The 21533-nt window shown below is 35.9% G+C and overlaps 1 long non-coding RNA gene across 1 annotated transcript in view; it reads left to right on the top strand.

The window, feature by feature from the left end:
* LOC145682279 (uncharacterized) overlaps window positions 1–21533 on the top strand; it is a 243747-nt gene that overhangs the window by 148392 nt on the left and 73822 nt on the right. The window contains exon 4 of the long non-coding RNA XR_014130889.1: window positions 15387–15432. This is a non-coding gene — a long non-coding RNA (uncharacterized LOC145682279). The remainder of the gene's footprint in view (window positions 1–15386; window positions 15433–21533) is intronic.

The following is a 21533-nucleotide window of genomic DNA, read 5'->3' as shown; positions in this document are numbered from 1 at the left end:
ATATGATGGGTCAATTCATGCAAAGTGATGGTGAAAAAAGAAAAAATGTCGCTCGACCATCTCCAAAAAATCTGTTTTTTTCATGAATGTTTTTTCTATATCAGGGTACTTCTAAACCACAATTAACATTTTTTTTACAACATCCCATGGTGACACAGGGGCTGGCGCCATTTTGCGTTTTTTCGATTTTAGGCGTTTACGTTGTTTTGAATATCTCAGCATATTTGTCCTAACAAATTGAAAATTGTTGGATGTCTCCAACTCGTGCAGAGCTAAAACTTCGATCTCTTAACATTTTTGCCTAAAATCACTTAAAGGGGTGAAATGAAGGTATCCAATAGTACATTTTTGGACATTGAAGACATGGGAAGAAGAAACAACTGACGTAGAGGTCTGAATTTGTGTGTGCCTGTAATCCGGGGACACAAGTTAATACACAAAAATTTACAGACCTCTAGCTGCTCCCAAAGACCTGAAAAAATCGTAAAGTTGGGGAATTATGCCAATTTAGCATAATTCACTGTCCAATATCTCCAGGGGGCCTGGATAGAAAAATCTGAAATTTTGAGAATAGTTAGTCCTTTAGTATACCATAACACACAACAAAGCGCGTTTTGTGTTTTTGAGGAGAAAGGGGTCAAAGTATTAAGTAATGACGTTATACTCTAGGTGGGGTTTTGTTCATAAAATCTCCTGGAAATTTGTCAGTGTTTACAGCGATTAAGTGTTCACTGACTTGAGAATGTAGATCAAAAGAAAGGACAACATTATCCTACATGAGTTGACAGTTAAAACAAGAATAAACATGATTGAGTATAATTGATATAGCAAGCAGCAAGAACAAGGAATACTTACAGTTTTTTTTTTTTTTTTTATCAAGGGTGCATTTTGACTTTCTTTCCCTTCTGCTGATAGCGGCATTCTTCACCAGTGCTGCTGTGGGTCTGATAAGACTGTTACAACTAGAGGAAAAAAAACGAACTTGAGAGCCTTGACTGAAATAACCATTCATCATACTTTATTTTACTTCACAACAACAAATTTCCAGTATATTTTATGAACAAACCACCTGCTAGGGTATGACGTCATTACTTAATACTTTGACTCCCTTCTGCTCAAAAACACAAAACGCTCTTTGTTGTGTGTTACGGTATACTAAAGGACTAACTACTCCCAAAATATCAGATTTTTTATCCAGACCTATTGGAAATGTTGGACAGTGAAATATGCTAAATTGACATAATTCCCCAACTTTACTACGACTTTTTTTCAGGCCTTTGGGAGCAGCTAGAGCAAGGTGACCAGACGTCCCGTTTTAGCCGGGACAGTCCTTTATTTTCAACCGCTGTCCCGTTTTTTTCTGATTCACAAATGGGACGCCTAAATGTCCCGTTTTTAAGCAAACATTACTCAGGTGTCCCGTAATTATTATTCAAAATATAAATGGTCAATGCTAATTTTACACTCTTAGGTACCAACACTCATTGGGAGAGGGGCGGGTCCCGAAGGGGGGCGACTGCCCCCTCCCAGAAGAAGAAACTTTTTTATTTTATATATATAAATAAAACCCATCCCAAAGTTTGGAGCTCTTAAAAGTAGCAGTATGACAACCCACCGCCCCCCCGCCCAGAAGTCGGTCCTGGATCCGCCCCTGCATTGGGAAGATTCAGCCGTGCCTAGGACTTCTGAATATTCAAATGAGAATTGAGTATTCTGTGGTTCAAGTGGGAATTGAGTGGGAATTCTGAGTGTTGAAGTAGTTAAAAGTATTGTTGGGTAGTACTTAAGTTAGAAACGCTGTTATTATTGTTACTTGTGTATTTTGTAAATTGAAAACACTGCTGAGTCCCAAAATGCAATGTGGAAGTCCCCCCTCCCCCCCGTCGCCGATTCGTATGCGTCCCGTTTTTGAAAGTAAAAGTTCTGGTCACCTTGAACTAGAGGTCTGTAAATTTCTGTGTATTAACTTATGTCTGCAGATTATATGCACACACAAATTCAGACCTCTACGTCAGTTGTTTCCTCTTCCCATGTCTTCAATATCCAAAAATGTACTATTGGATACCTTCATTTCACCCCCTTCAAGTGATTTTAGGCAAAAATGTTAAGAGATCGAAGTTTTAGCTCTGCACGAGTTGGAGACATCCAACAATTTTCAATTTGTTAGGACAAATACATACTGAGATATTCAAAACAACGTAAATGCCTAAAATCGAAAAAAAAAACGCAAAATGGCGCCAGCCCCTGTGTCGCCATGGAATGTTGTAAAAAAAAATAATTAATTGTGGTTTAGAAGTACCATGATATACGACAAACATTCATGAAAAAATTGCTGGATTTTTTGGAGATGGTCGAGCGGCACATGCTTGATCACTTAGAATAGATTGACTCTGATACAATACGTTTATTTGAAAGGTATCAGTCCAACCAATATTAAAACCGAGCTAGGTTCTACTCTGGGGGAGTCTTCTCCTTCGTTTACAACAGTCAGATATTGGGTGGAAGACTTCAAACAAGGCTGTACGAGGTACAAAGACGAACATCACAGTGATCGACCAAATGAGGTGACCACGCCAAATATGGTGAAGAAAATCCACAAAACTATATTGGATGACCACCGACTGAAAGTACGCAAGCTAACAAACATGATAAGTATTTCGAAAAGTGCTGTACGTGGCATATTGACTGAAAATTTGGACATGGGCTGAGAAAGCCGTGCGAGAGATGAGTGTCACGTTTGCTTATAATGGAACAAAACCAGCGTCGTGAGGATATTTAAATCGAGAGTTTGGAAATGCTTCACACCAATAAAGCGTAGTTTTGCATCGATTCATAACCATGGATGAAACATAGGTCCATCATTTCAAGAAGAAGTCAGAACAATGGACTGGAATGGAGAATCGGCTCCAAATAAGTCGAAGATGGTTCCATTTGCTGGAAAGGTCATTGTGTCAGTTTTTTTGGGGTGCACATTTAATTGACTATCTTCGAAAAGGAAAAACAATCAACGGCGAACATTATGCAAACTTATTGCAGCGTTTGAGTGATGAAATCAATAGAAAACGGTCGCATTTGTCCAAATATAAAGTGTTGTTTCATGAAGACAATGTACCAGTTCCTACATCAATTGCTTCCTTATGCACCCTATTCGTCAGATTTGGCCCTCTCGCATTATCTTTTCTTTTCGAACTTGAAAAAGTTGCCCGGTGGTAGAAGTTTAGCTAACAATGAAGAGGTGGAGTCTGCAGTTAATGGATATTTTGAAGATATTTTCATACTATGAGGAGGGTATCGAAGCTATTGAACATCGCTGGGAAAAGTGTATCGAGCTAAAAGGAGACTATTTTGAGAAATAAAGATAGTTTCTTTGTTTTTCCCAAATTTTTCTTTTCATTTTTTTTTTTTTTAGGTTGGGTAGGTCTACTTATGGGACTACCTTCGTAGATAGATTAAAAAAAAACATTTGTAGTCTTCTATTACTGTTTTCGCTCTATGGGAATCCGTATTGCAACTAGAGTGGTAGACTGTCTATTCCACCTGTGCCCTCGGAAAATATGCGAACTATACTTCGGCCTCACCCACGCCGCCCTCTGGAGGATGATACCCTTCCTTTGCTTAGGGAATGACCTTAGGTGTGTTGCCAGTTTGTCATTCAGTCGCTTGGTCTTGACGAGTGAAGATCGTATTTTAGTTATACTGGCTAATAAGACAGAGCACAGTGAAGTTCGTGAAATAACTCATTGTGGCAACGCTTCTGCATCCAACAATTGAAAGATGTCGGCCGGAGCAACTTGTCCCCACTCTTTTGAGGGAGGTAGGGGAAATCACATATCGACAGCAGCGCCAGCAAGGGCACAGTTGAAATAGTAAATTGCAATAAACGAATAAATTCGGTAATGAAACCTATTCTTTCAATACTCAATCCATATAAAGGAAACCGCTTATCGCTATCTCTTATTGTTTTTTTGACTCTGGTGTTCAGTCTTCAATGCTAATTATTGTAACCCTCTTTTAGTTACAATAGCTCAACTGAGTCCTCAAATCTCGCAACCTTCCCGACGTCATACAATAATCAAATTTATTTTGCACAGTAACATATTCCATTGCTATATTATACATTTTTATATATTTATTAATTATTAATATTACTCTCTTCTAACTGTTTGGATCCTACGCCGGTTTTAGTTTGGATTGTACGCAGTTTGGATCCTACGCAGTTTGGATCGTACGCAGTTTGGATTCTACGCAGTGTGGATCCTACGCAATGTGGATGATACGCAGTGTGGATGCTACGCATGTAACCCTATCCCATTCCGGACGCTACAGTAGTTCAGTGGTAGAGCGCTCACCTCTGGCGCATGGGATACTTAGTTCGATCCCAGCTTCCTCCAAATGTGCTTTGTGGTGAACAAATACCATCTGTGGGGGTTTTCTCGAGTTTTTCTTATTTCCTCTAACTTTCATCATTCAACCATTAATGCCCATCTCATCATCATCATTGTGCCCATTAACCTCGGGGCATAACGTTGGACGTTAATAATCATTTTTAGAGAGGCTACTTGGGAGTACTTGATCACTCTCCACTTACCTGTCTAACAATTCCTGTGCAAGTACTGGATCATTCTTAAAACATGGATAATTGGATAGTTCACATACCAGTTCCTCAGTGATGTCTTAACCCGACTACGATAGGTGCTATAGTAATGGAGCTATCAACTTCTAAAGTTCACTTGTTTCACGTTTTCTGCACCCTATAACTCCAAAACTATGCACTTTTTAGCACAGGTCCATAGGAACTGTCTTTCTTATTTTGATGTGAGGAATCTGTTCTCAAAATATTGTGACACCTTTTTTTTGTAACACCCTGTATATTAAAATATATAGTATTCATATAATTCAGCGTTTCCCAATCTTTTTCAACTTGCGGCACACTACGGGTGTTACCTGGATTCTCGCGGCACACTTATAGATATTATTTGTAAAATTAAACACAGTAGTGTGATTATTGATCTCCTCACAGAGAAGAAAGGTCTTTCACTGTTTCTTTTTTCCTTGGTAAATCATTATGCTTATTTTTCATTCTAATTTAAAAATAGTAAACAATTGCAATGAAATATTGGACTAAGGTTTCTAAAAATACGCTCTCTGTTTAAAAACTGTATCCAACCTTTTACTAAGAAGAAAGATCACTAAATAACGAACAAACAAACAAATCTCTTTTACTTTTAAAACACAAATGTAGGTAATTTGTCGAAAGGATTGAATGATATTTTAAATTTTCAAGTTACGAAATAGTTTGCAACAATAAAGAAGCAATAATAATCATAACAATTATAACAAATATTTTTTCCAACGTTAGAAATATACAGAACAGTAACCTGGTATGAAACTTAAAATTGTAGATTCATAGTAGAGGTTCATAGTAATTTGAAATACAAATATACATTTTCCCTATGTTTTGCAATTTCAATGCTATAAAATTAATAATGTTTCGATTCCTCGCGGCACACCGGTTGGGAAACGCTGATATAATTAAATAATAATAATAATAATAATAATAATAATAATAATAATAATAATAATAATAGTAATAGTAATAATATAATTCCCTGTATTTCGGTAGGCTTTGCTAAACTAAAAGGAAAAATCATAAATAGAGAATATATATATGTTTCCATTATTTTCCATGAACCGAAGAGATAAAATAAAAATTTTAAACCGTTAAACTAATGAAGTATGAAGTTCGGATTGAGTCTGACGCTTCTACCATATAAAATACTCAGTCTACCACACTAGCAATTTTAGATTTTTTTTTTTTTTTTTTTTTTTTTTTTTTTTTTTTTTTTGGTATCCAACTTAATCATAAGACAGCTATTTCCAGGAATAGAAACAATGTACGTATTTGAAACGCAGCAACAAAACAATAAGATACAATATCTTGTATTAAGTACGTACTTCTATGTATTGTTCTAAAGTCCTTAACGAGAGTTTTATCATTATTATTATAAAGCAATTTGTTCTGGTATTGTTCAGTTATAACACTTTGTATGTTTCATGGGCAGTCTTGTATTTGTTATTAGTCAACGATGCAAGACTTATTCGGAAATTAAAGTACGAAATTGCCAATTAAAAAGAGCATTCGTTGGATGAATAGAAAGATATTATGAGCGTTTTAAATAATTTTATTTGGTTGTAAAAAAAATTGATTTCGTATGGAGAATAAATTGATGAAGTGTGGCTAAATTATATAATACAGTGTATGTTCTTCTAGAAGAAAGTTCTACATTTTTCTTATGGTAAATCTAAGCTGTGGGTAAAGCAAATTTTCGCAATTGAGTCAGCGTAAGTACGTAGAAAATTAGAGATGAATGTAAATTCAATTTTTCTATTTCTTGTGCTTATTCACCAGCAAGGTTATGGAAGTCAGAACTTACCATTAACAGGGGTTCCGAACCACGATGAGGCTCGAATTCCGTGTATTTGGCTGACACACAGACCATCATAAAAGATCACTCCTACAGTATAGGACGTTTCGACGTCAAACTATCTCGACTCCAAGAAAACTCGTCATATGACCCGCTACCATCCTCGGCTTTAGCGTATGGCTATTCGAGAATGCATTTTTGATATGATACCCCCGCAGCGAACGTGACCTAGGTGGCTACTCGGCAATTTTACTTTCGCCAGAGCTATAAAAACATACTGTGACCAAGTCAGGATTTCCAGGTCTATAATACCCGAGTTCCAATACTCTGGACAAAGCATCTTCCAAGCAATATTTCTTGCTAAAATCCCTTTACCTGGCAACACACTTTTCCTTTTTTTTTTTTCTTCCTTAGACATCTTTTAAACAGCAGGCGGTCTTTTGTTCCGAAACGCACCAGATACACTCGAGCTGACGTTTTCTCTGCTTTCGCGTTTTGCAGCGCATTGTAATTAGCCATCCACATTTAAATATTCAGCCATAGTCAGCGTATTCCAAGCATACGCATGAGTAGTGATGGATAAATTCCCGGGAAGGTCCCCGAAAATAGGAATTTTCCGGGAATTTATGTACAATCACAAAAAAATTGGATTCTATTACTATATTATGATTTCAAAGTTAAATTCGTTTTTATATCACAGTATATTATTACTCTGTCCCCAGAGGAGTCTTCAAAACGAAGAGTTGTGCTATCAGCTTTATGAAGAATGTCCAGATCCTTTTCGCAAATAATCCTCGAATGTAATTTTTAAAAATATTTGATAATTTGCTAACGAAAAGGTTTCCGAAATTTCCACAAAAAGAAACAATATATCTCTGCTCTGGCGTAACGTGTGAATGAAAATTTTGTAACTACCGTTAAGAATATAACATGAAATGAAATGAAATCTTTGAGTTTTACGTCCCGCGGTTATGCCGGTTAGGCTAAAGGAGACGGTATTATGAGAAATGAGTGAAATGGTGGAATGAATAAAGTGGGAGGAAACGGGAGAATCCCGAGAAAACCCATGAGCACGGTTTTTGTCCACCACAAAGTCCACACGGCACAAGCTGGGATCGAACCAGGGACCCCAAGCACCGGGGGTGAACGCTCTACCAGTGAGCCACCGTGCCCCCAAGAATATATCATGATCTTAAATAATTAATACTCCTCTGACCAGAGTATGTACTTCTTTTGTAACAGTTTCCATAACGTAACGTTATTTTCCACAGACGTTAATTGGTATATGTATGTTCATATTAATGTAGGTAATAGAGACCTACATTGTGGAAACTGTTACAAATTATTTTAATTTTAATAAAGAAGTATATACTCCGGTCAGAAAAATATTAATTATTTGAGTAATAATTCCAGAGTCAACATGGAAGGAATAAAACCATCATCCCACATTTAGTCTGTAGAAGCGTATATTTAATTTTACTGTGTATTATACCTAGGTACGTATATACAACGTAACATACGTATATATATATATATATATATATATATATATATATATATATATATATATATATATATATATATATATATATATATATATATATATATATATATATATATTCAGGGTGTCTATCGGTCACGAAAGTCACGAAATCAGAAAACGGTCATGAAAGTCAAGAAATTTAGCTTTGGGTCATGATTTTTTTTTAATCTGTACAAATGTAAGTACAAACTGGAAAGTTTAGTTCTATAAAACGTCAAAATTCACCACCAAAAATGTCTGTGGTCGATTTTAGATGCTACCAAATCGGAAGCAAAGCACTCTTCTATTGCATGCATAAAAGTTTGACCTAATTCGCACCCAAATTCGCTCTTGAGAATGTGTCGAAGTTTTAGGGTTTGGTAAAGAAAAGGCCACGAAAAAGTCATGAAATTTCATTTTGGAATTTTAGTAGATACCCTGTATATATATAAGGGTGGTACTTAATTTTGGACTTTTTCGGTGTCTCGCCCCCTAAAATGATTCCAAATCAGACTAAAGGAACCCATGAAAAAAATAACTCAGTTGAATAATATTAAATGATGCTCCAAGAAACCTTAAGTTTTAAATGTCTTAACAGGATAAAAAGTCTTGGAAGTTTGGAAGAATAATTGTAACTTAATGAATATATATTATGAAAAGTTAATAATTAATAAATGATTATATACAGTATAAGTTGGAAATAATGTCAGATGTATGTTTGTAATGTACAGCTACCCCCAAAACCCATATTCTCTTTCTATTAAAAAATTTAGACCTATATACAAGATGACCGTCATGAAGGTGATATTTAGTAGTAGATGCGGGTCTATCTCCATTACTTCTATCGATATAGATATTTTTATAAAAAGGCCTTGTGTCCATCTTAAACACAAATTAAACATAACTTTCTTACAAGGCTGTCTAATTCTTTATTATAAATTAACGAGAAATGTTACAGTTTCGGAAGTATATCACTTCCTTCTTCAGAACTGGGAAGGAGCGAAAATATTGGAATATGAAGGGAGACAACTAGTTAGGAAGTGGAAAGAAGCGAAGAGGATAAAAGAAGTGTACGTTAAAGCTATGAACTTGAATAGTGGTTTGAATATTAATGAAGAATGGGAGGATATTTTGAAAAGGGAAGAAAGAAGAAAGAAGAAAAGTAGAATATAATTACAATATAGGGTTAAAATTTTTATATGTTTTTCAATATTCACGTTGTTAATTAGTAATCAATATTCAGGTAGAAAATATAGTATTCAATATTAGGTAGAAAATTTCAATGTTTAGATATTTAATTAGTATTAAATTTAGTTAATATATGTTAAAAGAAATATAAAGATTAATTAACAATGTATTATTTCTATTAAGAGTTTAAAATTGTCACAACAATGGGCATAGATTTTGAATTTTAATGAAAAATTGAAAAAAGAAATGATTCTTGATTGGTAGAGATAACAAATTATGTTATGTTATCTATGATTTCAGTTGGAATAGTAGTCTGAAGAAGGAAGTGATATACTTCCGAAATTGTAACATTTCTCGTTAATTTATAATAAAGAATTAGACAGCCTTGTAAGAAAGTTATGTTTAATTTGTACTTCTATCGAAGATAATGTGTTACTCCCTCTAGTTATTCCATACTTAACAAGATATCTTTGCTTCATATTGTAAAAATGGATTCGAAACTTAAGTTCGTTTGTGGCACTTGCTAATATTATTTAATTGATCTTATATTTATCATGGTTTATGTCGGTTTAATATGGAACTATTTTAGGAGGAGAGACTCAAAAAAGGAAAGAAAAGAAAGAAACTCGAAAGTCGAATAATAAGGACCACTCTAATATATAGAGCTGTGTTCAAAAAGTATGGAAGCTTTGTTTGGCAAAAATACAGTTATTGATTTGAAAATCCGAAACAGGAATCCCCTTCAAAGTAGTTTCCTTGGTAATGTACACATTTCTCCCAGCGCTTACGCCATTGTTGGAAACATTTCCGGAACGCAGCTTGAGCAACCGTGCTGTCGCATTCCACGTCTTCTCTCGACTCAAATTGCGCTCCTTTCAGTGGCATTTTCAGCTTGGGGAATAACCAAAAGTCACACAGAGCTATGTCGTGTGAGTAGGGAGCCCGACGACACACACTGAGAAAAAAAAATGTAGGTGGCGTACTTAAAAAGATAGGTTACATGCGTAATTCCTGTAGTTTTTAGACTTAACGTACAGCAGACGTATAACTGAAAACGCATGTTTTATAATACTTTCTGTATAAGTGTTCCATCTATACATACTTTCCGTATGAAACAATACAGGCGGTCAGGATCTCACATACAAATGGACAGCTGATGAAGGTAACATAAGTATATGTATGTGATATACGGAAAACTGTTAGATGTCAGACATCCTGCAACGGCATGATGTAACATCTAAGGGCAGTGCCTATGTAGCATATGGATAACGTATGCTCCGTACTGATTTCTATAGTAAGCAAGAGGATATCGTATATTTTACAATATACCGCTGTCCGGAGAACGGATTTTTCTCTGTGCACAGGAATGTTGAGTTTGGCGATGAAATCCTGAATCAAATTTCATGAATACTCTCTCCATGTCCAAATTCTCATTTAAAAATGAATGTACCGATCCGATTGAATGGTTTCCGCTTGGGTATTGTCAAGTTTTTGGCAAAATTTGATTCAATATCTCCCGCTCAAGATTTTCTGTCATTTTACAAAGAACTGAAATACGATACGGCTTCACTCGTTGGCCAACTGTCAGCTATTGACGGTTTCTGCGGGCGGGAAAAAAAAATCACGACTGCGCATTAGTGTCCCTTCTACGTCTACACTGAAGAAAAAAGTCTCCCGCGCTTCATTGGTTTACGCGGGAAAAAATAAGGTTCGATACTTTTCGAACACACCTCGTATACCTTTTAGTGCATTTTATAAAAGCATTGTTTCTACAAGTTTTTATTTTTTACAATTATTATTTATTTGTCCGATAAATAATAGAAAATATTTAAATAGGTCAGTGTGGAGTAGACTGTCGTTTTGTATTGTACTTGTCATGAAGTGCAGAGTATTCGTGGTATTGTATATACATTGATATAACTAAGTTGCACAATTCTTATTTCTCAAATCTTTCTCTCTCTCTCTCTCTCTCTCTCTCTTTCTCTCTCATTTTTAGCAGCTCAATTGTTTTGCAGTTTCATGTCGTCCTCTACCAAAATGCCTTACTCAAACATTACTTTTCCTGGAAACGAAGTTTCAACACTAGAAAACTTTGCTTGTGTCGTAAAAAAAATCTCCACGAAGTTCATCCGCATATTTGCATATTTCTGGGCGTGCTCGAATCACGTTTCTCGTTTTGGTGAGTCAATAATTGCTCATGTGTGTGTGTGTGGGTAACGACAATTGCTAAACGAAATACGTGGAACAAGAAGAAAATAAAAGGGGGGGGATAGGAGAATTATTGTGCACTGATTCTTGTCACGGAGAATGACGTTCATTATGAAGCACTAACAGTGCACGTGTGGTGGTGGTGAGCAGTTACACTTACAACTAGATTTACACTTACAAATAGATGCTGTGGGCCAAATATTACAAAAATAGATAGACTATAATAGTTAACAGCACGGGCGTCTCTGGCGGGGAGGGGGGACGAGGGGGATGCGTCCCCCAAAATTTTGAAGTACAAAATATTCAATATTCTATTCTAATTTAATTTATTTACTAACGACAGAATATCATATAAATAATATTAATTACATTTATTTGGAATATGATATTCAGGCTCTGAAATGATCATAACAGAGTTCTTGATATGTCTCAGGGGGTCCGTGAAGGTAAGCAGAAAGGTAACAAATGGAATCGAAGATAATAAACAGGTTGGGCTAGGTATTACTATTTAAATTAGTTTTTTATGTCCCCCCCCAAATTTTACATGCCAGAGACGCCAGTGGTTAACAGCGTATTTCTTAACACATTTTAGTTCATAAATAAATGACCAATCTGTTCTAGTAGAAAACTGTGAGTTCTGTTTCTAGTAGAATGAAAACTTTTGAGTTATTACTGAAAAAAATGACATATAACGCCATAAAATTTCATTTATTTTTCCCGCCAAGTGAACTTTGTGGTGGACAAACACCGTGCTCGTGGGTTTTCTCGGGGTACTCCCGTTTCCTCCCACTTTCTTCATTCCACCATTTCACTCATCTCTCATTATCACCGTCTCCTTTAGCCTAACCGGCATAACCGTGGGACGTAAAACTTACAGATTTCATTTCATTTCATTTCATTTATTTTTCTCGAAAATTACGCATGATAATTTACCTTCAAGCTCTTCAAGTCTATGTGATCTATTTACTGAGATATTCTTATCTTTGGACAATATTATAGTAAAATAGACATTAAAGCTTGAGTTAATGAAAATTTTGAGCTATATCTCATTAAGCATACAGTATACTGTCGTCTTGCTAGTGTCATAGTATCATAGTGTCATAGTCATAGTACCATAGTATCATAGTCGTATTATCATAGTATCATAGTCATACGGTTATAGTATCATAGTCGTAGTCATACTATCATAATTATAGTGCCATAGTATCATAGTCATAAAGTGTAGAACAAAAATAAACGACCAAAAATGCAATTAAAACTAATGACGTTTTAGGTCGTTTATTCTTGTCCCGTACTTTAGTATCAAAGTATCATGGTCATAGTATCACTGTATCATAGTCATAGTATCATTGTATCAGTCATAGTGACATTGACATAGTATCATAGTCATAGTGTCATTATATCATAGTCATAGTATCAGTATCATAGCTATAGTGTCATAGTCATACTCTTATAGTATCATAGTCTTAGTGTTAGATCTACTATCATAATCATAGTGTCACAGTATCATAGTCATAACGTGCAGAACAAAAATAAACTACCAACAATACAACTAGGAATGCAATGGATATACTCGATTGCAATGAAATGAGCTGAGCGAGCTTAAGCAACGTAATCAGTTTATTGTGACTTTTTAAAACAATCAGTATTTTTCATAACAATCGCACAATTCTTCGTCTTCACCTTTTGTTCCGGCTAAAAAAAGTTTAAAAAATCGTTAATTTGTTTTTAAATTCTGATTAAAATTGTAAATTTTTACGCTAAAAAAATAAAAGGGCTTCGCCGGAATTTTTGAAAATCACGCGCAGATTTTAATTGTTGACAAAAAAATCACGTGAAAACTTTTTCCCCATGTTAAGTCTATGGAAGCGTTTTTCGGTGATTATTCCTCGATGGTACATCGGATTTTTGATTTCGACCTATGTTCTCACTCAGCACGACATACTCTATCAGCGTGCTAAGTTTGGTTGAGATCGGCCAAACGGTCTAGGAGAAAGCGTTTTTCGGTCATTATTCCTCGATGGTACATCGGATTTTTGATTTCGACCTATATTGTCACTCAGCACGACATATTCTATCAGCGTGCTAAGTTTGGTTGAGATCGGCCAAACGGTCTAGGAGAAAGCGTTTTTCGGTCATTATTCCTCGATGGTACATTGGATTTTTGATTTCGACCTATGTTGTCACTCAACATGACATACTCTATCAGCGTGCTAAGTTTGGTTGAGATCGGCCAAACGGTCTAGGAGGAGTTCGTGGACAACCAAACGGCTAACCCGAGTATTAGAGCTTCGCTCGCTCAGCTCAATTAATTACTTTTGTGATAGTTTATTCTTATCCCGTACTTTAGTATCAAAGTGTCATGGTCAAAGTGTCACTGTATCATAGTCATAGTGTCATTGTATCAGTCATAGTGACATTGACATAGTATCATAGTCATAGTATCAGTATCATAGCTATAGTATCATATTGTCATAGTCATACTCTTATAGTATCATAGTCATAGTGTTAGATCTACTATCATAATCATAGTGTCACAGTATCATGGTCATAACGTGCAGAACAAAAATAAACGACCAAAAATACAATTAATGACGTTGTCGTAGTCATAGTGTCACCCGGTCCAGACCCTCTCCTCCCCCAAAATGAATCCTAACTCAATATACATTTGTATCCTTTCTTAATAAAACTATATACTACTTATTTAACAGGGAAATGATTGATGTAGCATGAAAATTTGGTCTTACACTTCGTCTGTATTATTTCTGTAATAAAAACAATCTGGTTCTATCTTTTTTCCCTGAAAATGTCGGTGAAAATATTTTACAATTACTGACCGTCTTTTCGGATGTAGAATACCGTAATACCTGTTCTCAATAATACATAGACGTAGTAACTGTAGTGTTGAATCACAGCCCGCAACGCTTGGACCACTCCCAACAAAAGTTGCTGGGTGCGTTCCTGACAGTGGCGTATTTACAATTTTGTTTCGGGGGGGGCTTTGCTAACTTTCGGGTGGGGTGCTTTGCCTGAAAATGTGAAAATTTTGCAAGATATTTCATATACTTTACTATAGTAAGTAAGATTTCGGGGGGGGGGGGATTAAACCCGGAAGCCCCCTTAAATACGCCACTGGTCCCTGATCATTACAATCATTAATTTTCAGTAATCATCTTTGTCTCCCTTAGCCTAAAGAGCACAAGTATGGGACGTTAACCCGTCAACGCCCAGTGTCATCTGTTAAAGGCGTCTTCTTCCGTGTGCAATATCTCGACTTCGAAAAATTTTTTGTATGGTGATGCAACATATATATATATATATATATATATATATATATATATATATATATATATATATATATATATATATATATATATATATATATATATATATATATAGGTAAGTAGCTGGTGCTACTGTGGTTCACTAGGACCCTCTGGTGGACGATTGGTGAACAAGAAGATGCCTTTAAAGTAGTGTCACCTGTAGGTGACATTGGGCGTTGAAAAATCATTTTTCACGTCCTCAACGAAACGATCTGCTGTGTCTTTGTATGCCACACTTGTCTCTAAAGGTTAATGTTCCTGATAGCAAAGGTGGATCTTTTCCGTGGCGGGGAGATCTAGGTCCTCCAGTTTTTGAGTGATAAAAATAATATAAGCTATTATTTATATATTTTTGAAGGTTTATAGTAATCTCGTGATATACCTATCATTGTCTGGTTTCTGGTTACCCCGCCCCCAGTTTTTATCTTCTAGATCCGCTACTACCTGATAGAAAACATCGCTATCGAACTCTCTTTCCAATTATACTGCCATCTTCCAACTGTTTCCCTCACGTCAATTAAAATCTTTATTTCTTGGTTCAAATATTAGTTTTTCATGGGTCTTTTTGTCCTTCCATCTCAAACTTTAAAACTGCTATCAAAACTTTTTAGTTCATTCGTTCGTCCAATTTGACAGTTTTTGCTTGGTTACAGTGTTTAATAAGATGCATGTACGTATTTCCGGTTATTAATCATAAAATGCTTTTCTTTCTTTCAGTTGCTCGGTTGTGTCCAAGCGGAAAACTCAACGTAAATACGAAGTGGTAAGTAGCTTATGTATTGATTGATATTATAGAACTTGTTTATTCGTAAAAGCTTATGGACGAAACAAACAACAGAGATAAAAAAAAAAAAAAACATCTGAAGAGATGTGTGAGAGCATAATTTTGAAATGCTTTTGCTAAGAAATAATCGGATCTAGCCGGCTCATAGCCAGAACACTAACAAGGAGAAGGCAAACTTGGTAAGTGAAGTTCTGGGCCATTTTTTGCGAGATGGTAATGCGCATTTAAAGAGTTTATATTACAAACTGGGAGAGCGCAATGGGCAAAAATAACAGAGAAACACCGTCTTCAAAAAGTTTTCTACTCGCCATATATATCGTCCGACGCGCGTTCGCTTCCCGTTCGAGTCAAATTTTGTTTTGTTTTTTGCTTCAACCAATAAAGTAACCATTTGTAAATATGCATAAAATATTAATTCACGATATGTTTATAATGAATAAAACAATAGAAATTTCCAAATCACTTGTAAACTCTTTCAATGTTCCATGTTAACTAGCAAGAAAATTTAATGTATTCCGCAAATATACTGATATCGCGAGTTATATTCTGGTTACGACAGTCGTTGTGAAATAAATATTCTTGAGGCTTCGTGTCTACATCTGTTCACAGTGTGCGAATTACAAAGGAGTTGAGGGGGAAACCCCGTTTGCTAACACTGGATATTGCTATAACTAAAGGAGATTTCCCCCTCATTCCCTTTGTAATTCGCACAGTGTCAACAAGTGTGCGAATTACAAAGGAGTTGAGGGGGAAACCCCGTTTGCTAACACTGGATATTGCTATAACTAAAGGAGATTTCCCCCTCATTCCCTTTGTAATTCGCACAGTGTCAACAAATGTAGACACGAAGCGTCAAAAACATTTTTTACACAATGACTGTGGTATCAATAATATTTACGGAATAGATTAAATTTTGTTCCTAGTTAACATGGAACATTGAAAGATTCCATGTTCATTTACCAAAGTCTGCCTTCTCCTTGTAAGACAAGTGGATGGGCGAGATAATTATTTGTGGGGCTATTGTGATTTCATCATACATACATAACAACAAACAACAGATAATGAAGACAATAGCATCATTTCAGATTTTGCCAGGGTAGGGGAGGATGTCCACCGACATAAGACTTTCACGTCTTTTATTAGTATATTACTATACATTAAAAAAAAAACATGTTTCTATAAAGTCATGGGAGGAATTGCCCCCTGCCCTCCTCAAACGATGTCCCTGAGTCATGAGGCTCAGCCTCACTGACTATTCTCTAGCTATGGGCCTGGACCTAGCTCAAGAGGTTTTGATAAACGACAATTAAACAAGTATTATAAATAAATACACTATATAACTGTCCAGTGTTGTTAGGATAAGAATGGTATCAATTCAGATCTCAATTTTGAAAGAGAAACTGTTTGGGACATTGGCTAAGAAGGAATTGTATTATGAAGGACGTGGTAGAGGGTATAGTGGCATGAAAAAGAAGGAAGGGACGAAGGTGGCTACAATTATTGGACGATAAGAAAACAGAAAAATCTTACGTGAAGACGAAAAGATTAGCGAAGACCGTGGAGCATAGAAGCTTCTCAGTTGCGGCAAGTGACTTGCCAATAATGGCAGAATACCTATGATGATGATGATGATAATGTATATTATTGCAGAGAATTATAAATGTTTAGTTAAATTATTGTTTTTGTAGATAATTTGTTATTCTGAAAATTTGAAAGATTCGTTATGAGCGTACCAATTCCCGTATGGCAAGGGTTGTAAAATTAGCTATCAAATGTGCTGGGTGTATACACTCCCAAAGTTTTGCCTGCTGAAGAAAAATAGAGAAATGAGGCTCTGCTACAAAGAAAAGAAAATTGATGGATAAAAGAAAGATGATTAACAGCTTAGTAACAACACAGAAACTAAAAGAAAGTAGATAGTGACAAGGAAGCTTCTTAAAGGTTTAAATGAGAAGAAATCAGTGAATCAGATATCGCTTCTGTGGGTCCTGTCTTAGAAACTCAAAATTCGAGTGGATAATTCCGGTAATGAAGTAGTTTGTCTCTGTTCTGTGCGTATTGAACAGTGACACACACACACGTAGTTATATCAATCACTGGCGGCTAATGTTAGTGTTGCAGCGTAGCGCAACGACCAAAGTATTTCAAGAAAAAAATATTAGCATTAGTAGTAAAGAACAGGAAAAAATACTTTCTAATGATCCCATATACTTTAAATAACATATTTTTTACTTCTATCCTCCTCGGTCCCAGCATTTTTTTTTGGGGGGGGGGGGTAGAAATGTTATGTTCCAATAGTATAGTTACCTTCGGTTGTATATCCTGTTAGCCAATTTTCAGTTATTCTTTCTTATATCTTTGTCATTTGTCCGCTGAATGCATGTCGCCTATAGGCGACATGGGGACTCAGTGTATACATCATGTATAATTCACATGTCGCCTATTGGCGACACGGAGTCCGAGGAGGCTATAACTGTAAATTCTATTAAACCGTTTTAAAAAGCGAAAAACAATGCGTCACAGTCTCTAATTTATGTTGCGTTGCAGCGAGCATAAAACGACCAGATTTCTTCAACGCGGCAATTGGAGCGAATGATAAGTCTCCTTTCCTCTATCTCAGAAGTTAAAGGCTCTGGTCGTTGTTGTGCTTCTGCAACAACGCGGCATTGAACGAGAAGGTTTCTCGCGCTAAATAAAATTTCTGAATCTTATTTCCCTACCAATTACAAATGGAATTTATTTTTATGCATTGATATTTTTTAAATTACGGGACTATACTGAAGCAAATCAATATAATGAGAAGAAAAGTGATTGCAGAATTACAAAATAAGATAGAAAATATGTAATAGAGTAGAAAGCAAATGAAAGGAAACACGCATTTATTAGTTAATTCTTAGCATATATAGATAATGAAGGCTTCTTGTACAGCCTTGTGAACCAGACATTAATAAGTCAATAAAGTCAATGTATAGAATCCCCCCCTTCCTTTGTGGATAGAGGGCGCGGTGGCTCAGTGGTAGAGCGTTCACCTCTGGTGCTTAGGGTCCCGGGTTCGATCCCAGCCCCCGCCAAGTGAACTTTGTGGTGGACAAACGCCGTGCTCGTGGGTTTTCTCGGGGTTCTCCCGTTTCCTTCCACTTTCTTCATTCCACCATTTCACTCATCTCTCATCATCACCGTCTCCTTTAGCCTAACCGGCATAACCGTGGGACGTAAAACTTAAAGATTTCATTTCATTTTCTCCTTTGTGGATAGTATTTTAGCATATACATATTTTTATATAAAATAAATGTATTTTATACTCTTGATAACTTTCCATATAAAACGTTATGATGGGAAACGCCACATTGAATTTGGGACTAGTTGGCAATGCTCAGGGGCGTACCCACGAGGGAGGGGTCCACCGGGTCCGGACCTCCCAACAATTTCCAAACTCAACTAACATTTGTAGACTTTCCTAACGAACTATAATTGTTTAACAGAGAAATGATTGATGTAGGCTAAATATTTTATTTTACGCCTCATCATGTACCCTTTCTTTTCTTATAAAAATAATCGTTCTATCATTTTTCCTAAAAAAATATAGGGACACTAATTAATTAATTATCGTTTTTTCGGGTGCGGAATAAGACAGTTTCGATATTGCATAGACGTATTGGACCCCCTCAAATACTTTAGACCCCTCACGACAAACATTTATGGGTGTAGAACTGGCAATGCTGTTTAGCTTCTGTTACATGCTGATCCTACATCTTGTGGGTTTCAAAATACGCTTTCCAGAACGTATCACTAATAAACATTGTTTCGCCTCGTATGGAAGTATATTGTTCATCGTGAATTCCTTACAACCAAGACGGATGATTTGGAATGTAGTTTTTTCTTTTACGCACGGGTGTAGATTAATGTATAAGTGACATTTGCGATTCATATACCTCTTTTGTATCAGCTGTCTTTTCTGAATCTGCTGTTTTGGATTTTGGTTATTACATTTACTTCAGTTGTGTGTGCCCTAATTCTGTAAATAACCTACAAATTCTGAATGAATTCTATACCATGATTTCTGTAAATAACTTACAAAAAAATGAATGAATGAAAAAAGAAAAGAAAGAAATTTGCCCAGCCCTCCCCTGAGGAAAAACTTGCAATTAAGGCTTATACAAAATAAGCAAAGGGCAATTCAAAACTATATTTAAAAAAAAAAAAAAAAAGTTTAAATTCACAGGATATCTTACGGCAACAATGTTGTTAGCCTTAGATACATTTCCACAATTTGTTTTAAACTTTACTAGATAAACTGTGAATAAAGTGTGTTCAATTTACATGTTTTTATAACATTAATTTCTGCCACGAACTGTCTTCAGTCTACGCAGCAGGGAAATTTGGATCACTGTCAGGGACTGGGTTTGTTAGAATGAATTGTTCGCAATAATCTAGAAAAAATATTTAGTAAATTTACAAAACTTCTGAAATTAATATTAACTGTACCTATAACGTCAGCAAAAGGAGTCAGGCGTTTTTCCACATCGAAAAGAATTGACACTTTTAAGGAATTGAATGTTCCAAGAATGGTTATCACCATTGGTTATACTTTCCATTGAAAAAGACCTGATAACGGGAATACCAGAGTTCAACCAGCATGTATTAGACAAATTTACTCTAATTAAAGAGAGGTGAATGGACTTACCAATTAAATAAGATGACTAATCGAATAAAATGTTCTGCATTATTTTATTTATTTTTTTTTTAAATCAGAATTTTATTTAATTTCACATGTCACATAGCATTTGCATCCAAAGTTATGCTGATTAGTCAGTGAGTCTACTTTATATCTTCTGTCTTCGATTGTTCGTACTGCAACATACGAAACCACAATCCACTGGCCGCCACTGCTATCAGTGTAACGTATAAACTCTAACAGTGGCAGACAAACTCCGAACTATGACACACACACAGACCTAACAATGACAATACTTCTACTTTCAGTATTATTCTTTATTCACCAATTTTTTTATAACATTTCTTCACTAGATTTTCGTTCCACTCTGATAATTTCCTCCATTCCTCTCTAGATCTACATTTCTAACGCTTTCAGGCCTTTTTTTTTCTTACAAAAAATTGTTAGTATTCAACTCTTGTTGTATAATTACTTTGTAGTGGACAAACACCGTGTGCGTGGGTTTTCTCGGGGTTCTCCCGTTTCCTCCCACTTTCTTCATTCCACCATTTCATTCATCACTCATCATCACCGTCTCCTTTAGCCTAACCGGCATAACCGTGGGACGTAAAACTCAAAGATTTCATTTCATTTCTTGTTGCATAATCCTTTTGTAATTTAATAATGTCTACCGTTTTCCTGCCCATTGCAAACAGCAATGGCAAAAAAGGAGGTAAGTCATCTTCTTCACTTTATAAACGAGGAATGTTGATTAATCTTGTAGCATGAACATCGGACGGTGTGGACAAATGAACAGAAGTTGGATGTGACGGAGTGGGAAAAAGGGGGAAGAGCAAATGTAATCTTTTCCGGAGCGCGCAATATGCAAGTGCTTCGTTACACTTGGGTTGGACTAATCCATCACAAGGCTTTGGGAGTATCTCTGTCTCTTCATACGTAATATATGTGAGGCGACAATGAGCTATTTCTTTTTCTCTTTTGTTTCCTTTGTGAAGACAACTCTTCTCTTCCTTTGTTGATATGGAAGGCAGCTTTCTACTTTTTTGGGAGGGGGGATGAAGCTTTTTGTCTTTTAGTTGAAGTTGATTTATTGTTTCTCAGAGATAAATCTACGATATAAAAACGGAATGAGAAAAGGAGTTTTGGCGTTTTGCGTTGAGTATTTTGTCTGCTTTCCATGGACCATGGACCACTATCCACGCTCATATAGAAGTTGTTTCATTCACCCGTTGTTGTGTTATATTATGCACAAAAATTCCAGGAGTAAATATTCATATGTGAGCAGTGCAGAGTGGCGGAAAGTGTGAGATATAAAATTGTCCACATACCATGCGTTATGAGAAAATTTCTCATTTTCTTTTTCGACTAATGTGAACATGTTTATCAATTTATTACACGTCATGCT

The sequence above is a fragment of the Thermobia domestica genome, chromosome 3 (genome assembly GCF_964235325.1).
Source record: "Thermobia domestica chromosome 3, izTheDome1.hap1.1, whole genome shotgun sequence".
Classification (NCBI taxonomy): Eukaryota; Metazoa; Arthropoda; class Insecta; order Zygentoma; family Lepismatidae; genus Thermobia; species Thermobia domestica.
The sequence above is the reverse complement of the archived record's forward strand: the minus strand, read 5'-3'. Positions and strand labels throughout refer to the sequence as shown.